Below are 6,074 nucleotides of genomic sequence, written 5' to 3'. Positions count from 1 at the left end.
CGGCTTTCGTAATTGTAGCTCAACCTGCTTGATGAAATCTATCAGCTTCTGAGTAGCGTCAGATTTCTGTCTAAGAAAGAATACCAAGGTGAATCTAGACAAATCATCAAAAATAACCAAAATATATTTTTTACCACCAATACTTTTGATGGCCGAAGGACAACAAAGATCAATATGCAATAATTCCAGTAGTTCAATGATTTTGGTATTTATGATGGATGAATGACTCTTTCTGCTTTGTTTTCTGAGCTCACAGGTAGCACATAAATGTTTCTTTTCAAATTTCAGAAGAGGTAGTCCACGTACAAGATACCCAATTACGAGCTTGTTAATATCCTTGAAATTCAAATGATAAAGTCTTCTGTGTCATAACCAACTATCATCTGAAGATGCTTTCGTAAGCAAGCAGATAGATGGTTTCCCTTTGATTGGAGTTAGATTCATAGGATACATTTCTTCTTTCCTTCTTGTGTTCAGAAGAACAACTTTAGATTTCTTTTCTATGATTTTTGAACTTTCTTCATCAAAAGACACTATGAGACCAGTACCTACAACCAATTGAGAAACACTTAATAGATTGTGTTGCAATCCTTCAAACTAAGCTACCTTCCGAATCGTGAATTCTCCATTTGTTATCATGACATATCTCTTTATTTCTCCAGTGGCATTGTTTCCATACTTCACTTTTCCGCCATTTTTAAAGTCTGAAACTCTCTTAATTCCTCTTTCTTTCCTATCATATGACGAGAGCAGCCTCTATCTATGTACCATTCTGAATCATATTGTTCGTAGCATAAACTGTAAAATTTAGAAAGGTTTAGGAACCCAAACCAACTTAGGTCCTTGTGAGAATTTCTTTTGAACAAGAAAAATCTTTGTTTTCTCAACCCATAAGGATTTTCTTTTCAAATTATGGTTCATCCCTTTTTCCATTTTAAAAACTTCAATTCTGTTATTATAAAGATTGATTTCAACAAAATTAGCTTTTCGTTGAATATATTCTTTGAATTTTGGTGCCATCCTTTTTGAAAATTCTTTTTCTTCCTTTTTAAATTTTGCTTCGTATTCTTTGAGAGTAATTTCTGATTCCGAAGCAACTTTGTTTTCAACCTTAAAATCTTTTGTTTTAGCAATCAGTTTTGAAAACCGTGACTTTGGTAAACAACTTGATTTTGGTTTCGGAATTCGAGATGAATCAACATTTTGATTAGAATATCTTGATGAATTGACAGACCTTTGATTGAAATTCATTTTCTTCCAGAATTGCTTTCTTTTATTCAAATTCTTTTTGTATCTTGCATCCATCTATCTTTTCTTTGCAATTAATTCCTCAACAGATTTATGAATGTTTGCTTTAGGTTTTTCTTTTCTAACTGGTGTTTCATTATTTTCCGATGAGGTTTCACTTGAAACATCTTTTGTACCACTTGGTTCGGCCTCATCGTAACAAAAGTCCACACGATTCAATGGTTTCGAAACATATTTCTCTTTTGTTTTCCAAGAGGTCATTTCTGAGAGACCTTTTGTTTCATTTGCATTGTCTATTAGCTTTGAACAGAAAACTTCATCACACCCTTTCGAATTATCGTCAGCAACCATGGATGTTAATTCAGAAATGTCAGTTTTGTTCAGTCCTTTCTTTACGAAAACTTGATTTGGAACTGTTTAAACTTTTGGAAAAACTGTTGCTTCTTCTTTCAAAACTTTTGAACTTTTGTTTTCAACAATTCGAACAAATTCGACTGAGTTTTCAGAAATTAAATTTTTCTTTGGTTCATCAAAATTTTGTACAAAAGCAGAACAATCAATTTCGTCCTCTACATATATTTCACCCATTTCACTTTCATCAAATTCAGAAATATTCTCAGAATCAAGAGTATTATCCGAATTCAATTTCTTGCATAATAAGTCATATTTATACATAGCACTTAATTTGATTTCTTGTTTATCATTTTCAGTTAAAATTTCTTTCTACATGTTTTTATGTTCTTTGGACTGGATATATTCTTCAATTTTCTCAAGATCAACTCTGTAAGAATCAGAAACATTATCTGAAGAAACAATTGATTCACATTTATAGCATTCAACATCAATTTCATCTTCTTTCAATTCAAGAAAAGGCAAAATCATTTTATGCAAACCTTTACCTATTTCACAATCCAAATGAAGCTGAGTAATATTAAAATACAAACGTTTAGCAATCAAACAAAAAATGTTTCACTGTTTCAAAAGTTCCCTATTGTCTCTCTTAAGCAAAATAATATCATCTCTAGATCTATTAACCTTAACTTCCAAGGCTTCTAATCTTATTCTTCTCTCCTCATTCTTAAATGTTACCCTATTGAGATTATCATTCAGATTAGAATTACTAATACGAGTCCTTTTTAAGCTAAGTAGAAATTATATAACATAAATCAGTCAATTCAGAATCATAACGAGATGTAGGGATATTAAGAGATTTAAGAATAGAGTGTACCTTATCGACAACCTTATCACATTTGCTCACCTGCTCCTTGATTGTCTTCGCAGCAAAACAACCATCTGAAGCTTTTCCACAATCAGTTGCATATCCTTTCCTTTCCGAACTGCCACTGTGAACCATCAAACATTGTCTTGTATAACCTTGCTTCTCGGAATTGACCACAAAACACCCGCCGTGAGTAGGTTTCCTTACTTCATTATCCTCTGAGTCTGTAGACCATACTTCGACTTGTCCATCTTCACTGTCTTCTTGTACCATTAGGACTGGTTTTGCAGCTAATGCATTCTTCTTTCAGAGTTCTTCTATCTTCTGAGTGTAGTAAGCTTTGCCTTTAACATTCTCTTTCTTCTCATTCTGTTTACACATCATGCACTCTTTCGCAAAATGATTCTTGCCATGACAATAGTTACAGTCAAAAGCAGAATCACCTAACATCTTCTCTTCTTTCTTGTCCTCGTCATTCTAATAATTCTTATAATTCTCCTCTCTTGGCTTCTCGTAGCTTAAGTTGCCCCGATTGTACTTGTTTCGTAAACGAGAGAAGTTCTTATTAAAGAACTTCTTTTGGTTTGACACCATCAACACTTTGTCTTCTTTTGAGAGATCATCATCCGAAAAGTCAAATTTGGAATCATCAACAACTGCCTTCTTTTTCTTATCATCTTTCGTAACCAAAGCCAAAGATCCAACACTAGACACTAGGTTCGCTTCTTTCATAACTTCATCTTCATGAGATTTTAGAATTCCCACGAGTTTTGCCAGTGAATAGTTTTTGAATTCTTCATGTGCTTTAAGAGTAGAAACAATAGACTTCTATTCAAATCTGAGTCCGTTCATGAATGTTACCTTTTCTTTAATCACTTGTCGCTTAAGATTGTATTTAAGCATTCTGCTCAACAAGTGATTAAAGCGATTGGCTGTCTTTTCTAAATTCTCATCTGGTTTCTGCACAAAAGATCCAAATTCTGACAAAAGTGTTGTCTGCAAAGAATGTTTCAAGCTGGCATCACATAAATATAATTCCTTCAGTCTGTCCCAGATTCCTTTTGCAATGTCACATGAACTGACAAGACGGAATGTGTCAGGAGGAAGAGCATAACGAATGATTCTCATTGCTTTAAGATTGCACAACAGCTTGTCCTTCTCATCATTTGTAATGTCAGTATGTTCAATAATGACTGAGTCATAGTCAGTTTGAGTCTTGACTTCTTTTTTGGTACCCGAATACGTATATGTTTCAATGGTCATTGCATGCCAAATAGTAGATCCATGCGTTTCGATACCTAGTAGATAGTCTTAAAAGTGAAGAGCCCAAACTTCATAATCTTCTGGAAAAAGGATAGGGATCCTTGTAGTTGAACCGATGTTTCTTGGGAGATTAAATGAAAGAGAGTGGAGATCACTGTTAGGCATTTTAACGGTAATTCAATGAAACAAAATATAGAATCAGATGTGTAAACTTGAATCGAGTTCAAGGGAAAACGAGGGATCCAGATCTGAGATCTACAATCAATTGAGACGATTGGGATAACAAGAATAGATCTGAGAAAATAAAAAAACCTAATGAAAAACCCTTTACTCGACAAAAGAATAGCAAATTGATTACACTATCTCCTGCTCTGATACCAATTGTGAGAACAATAAATGATTGATAGATTCTATATTATAAGAATAATCAATGACAAGATACGAAAATGATTGAAAAGGTGTCGAATGTATTAATCACATCAATAGAATAGTTCTTGGAGGCAGAACTATTATGTAATTACTTTAAAAGTCGTAACCCTAAAAGTTACATGCACACTATATATAGAAAAAATAATACATCAATTCCGAACATGGACAGGCCCATTTTGGAATCATAATTAAAACCATAAATCTGAAACTAAACATTTGACACACCACTAAAATATACTTAACAAGGGTAAGGCCCATGTAGGGATTTGGGCCTAATTTGGAAAATTGGGCCATAGATGGATAATTGGATTTTGGGCCTCTTAGATTGAAATTTTGTGCCTTAGTCTTGGACCAAACTAAGTAAGGGGTTAAATGGTCTTTTAACCTAAGTAAGGATTGAAGGATATATTTTTGACTTCAATTGTTAATTGGGTGTTATTTGATATTGATAGCTCGGGGATTCGTCGGACCAGTAGCCAAGGAATATCAGTGTGATTCAGCAGTGCGAGGTGAGTTTCCTCACTGGGTTTAGTGGGAAGGCACCAATGCCGGCCCATGATTATGTTATGTTAGTATGCTAGTTGTCTCCGTGACTCTTGCATGTGTTATGTACTTGTATGCTTACCGGGCGGGGCCTGATGCCGGGTAGGGCCCGATTACTATATTATATGCTATGAAATCTTTGCGACTATTGCATGTGTATGTGTTTATTTGTTATATGTATTATGTATGTTGGGCGGGGCCCGATCTGTATATCGAGGGGGGCTCGATGTCGGGCAAGGCCCGATGACGGGCGGGGCCCATTATATGTTTATTATGTATGGTATGTGGTATTTTAGGGAACTCACTAAGCATTGTGCTTACGGTTTTTAATTTATGTTTCAGGTACTTTACAGTTCCAAGGGGAAGGGCTCAGGGTGATTGCAGAGCACCCACCATCTCGTTTTGCTTTTTGGTGTTTTACTCTGATTTTTATGATGTTTGATACATTATTTTGTTTGACTTGTAACAATGATGTTTTGTAAATACTGGTTTTATTAAATTAAAAATGAAATTTTCGGTTCTTATTTTTGGGATGTTACAAACTATTTGTCGCCATACAAACTTTATCGCATTCTTCCCATAATTTATTGCTACTACTTCTGCTTCGACTCATTTGGTGAAATAATTTACAACCACTATTAAGAACTTCAATCTCCCATGTGCTTCAAGAAATCGACCGACAATGTTGATCCTCCACTGGAGAAAGGTCATGGACTAGTGATGCTTGTTAACTCCATGGGTGGGATCGCCGAAGCATTTGAATGCACCTGGAAATCATGACATTGTTGGACAAATGTATTCGTATCTATAGTCATTGAAGGCCAAAAATACCCCGTTCGGAGTATTTTTCCGTAACTGCTCTCGACCCAGTGTGTTCACTACATATCCTGACATGTAATTTCGAATTCCTTTTCGGCATCCTTCCCTGTGAGGCACTTCAAATATGGAGTGGAGTATCCCTTTCCATACAATCGTTCCTCATACATGGTGTACTTTGTTGTGTTGATTCTTATCATGTGTGCCTTGTCGTCTATTGGTAGAATTCCTTTTTAAAGAAAGAGGATGAACGGGGTCATCCATGACTCTTCCTTTTCTAAAAGCTCCATGACCTCCATGGGTTTCCTTCAATACTTCTCTTTGGTAATATTTCTACCAATACGTTTTTCGAATGGTAATTGAAAACGAAAGAAGCAAGTTTGCTTAAGGCATCTTCTTCCTTAATTTTTGACCGAGGTACTTGAGTGATCTCGAATTCTTGGAAACGTTTTATCCATTCTTTTTCTCGCGATAAAGTATTTTTTGATGTGAGCCTCCTTTTCTCCGCATGTCCTATTGATTTGGTTGACCACTAGCATCAAATCCCTGAATGCTT

Source organism: Lactuca virosa, chromosome 2 (genome assembly GCF_052849685.1).
Source record: "Lactuca virosa cultivar CGN04683 chromosome 2, Lactuca_virosa_CGN04683_v6, whole genome shotgun sequence".
Lineage (NCBI taxonomy): Eukaryota > Viridiplantae > Streptophyta > Magnoliopsida > Asterales > Asteraceae > Lactuca > Lactuca virosa.
Note: the sequence above shows the minus strand (reverse complement) of the source record.